At 32.5% G+C, this 852-nt stretch overlaps 1 non-coding gene across 1 annotated transcript; it reads right to left on the reverse strand.

Moving 5' to 3' along the window:
* Positions 1–248: 248 nt before the first annotated feature.
* Positions 249–320, reverse strand: LOC115943196 (small nucleolar RNA SNORD56). The gene has a single exon (XR_004077811.1). It is a non-coding gene; the product is annotated as a small nucleolar RNA SNORD56 (small nucleolar RNA).
* Positions 321–852: the final 532 nt, after the last annotated feature.

Raw genomic sequence — 852 nt, forward strand, 5'->3', positions numbered from 1 at the left:
ACATCCTTGCCAACATTTGATGTTATCCCAAGGATTTAATTAAACCATTCTGAGAGGTGTGTAGTGGTATCCAATTGTGGTTAATGGCTTAATGGCTAATGCTGTTGAACAATTTTTCATGTGCTTTTTTAACACCAATATGTTCTTTTTGGTGAAAATTCTCTTCATGGCTATGCTTATCTTCTAATTGGTTTGTTTGTGGGGTTTTTTCTTCTTTCTTTAATCTCCTTTTTTTCCCTCTTTTTTCTTCACTTAGACCCAAAGTATCAACACTCACTAGGGGAACTGCTGTTAACAAAAAAATATTGCCATCATTGTAGTTTTTTCTCTATTTTCACTGTTGATTTTTGAGACTTCATTACACATTTTAGATACTAGTCTTTTGTCAAACACTTGACTATCAATACTTTATTCCAGTGTATTGCTTGTCTTTTCATCTTCTTAAAAGGGTCCTTCACACGGCAAAATTTTTAATTTTTATGATGTCCAATGCATGCATTTTTTTCCCTTTATAGATTGTGTTTTTGTTGTAAAGTCTAAGTCCCAAATACAGGTGTTTTGCTTCTGTGTTTTCTTTCTAAAATTTGTATACTGCTCATATCGCATTTTACATTTATATTCAGTCTGTTATCCAATTTTTGTATAAAATTTTAGATTTATGTCTACTCTTTTATCTACAGATGTCTAACCCCTTCAGTGGCACTTGTTGAAAAGGTTACCTTGCTTCTATTGAGTTTTTTTTTTTTTTACACTTTTGCCAAAAATCTGTTAGGGGCATTTGTATGGAAATGTTTCTTGGTTGTCTGTTTTGTTCCTTTCTTCTGTGTGTCTCCCTAACAACCTGCAGTACTT

This window comes from Leptonychotes weddellii, chromosome 4, assembly GCF_054177405.1.
Source record: "Leptonychotes weddellii isolate Sample4059 chromosome 4, ASM5417740v2, whole genome shotgun sequence".
Taxonomy (NCBI): domain Eukaryota; kingdom Metazoa; phylum Chordata; class Mammalia; order Carnivora; family Phocidae; genus Leptonychotes; species Leptonychotes weddellii.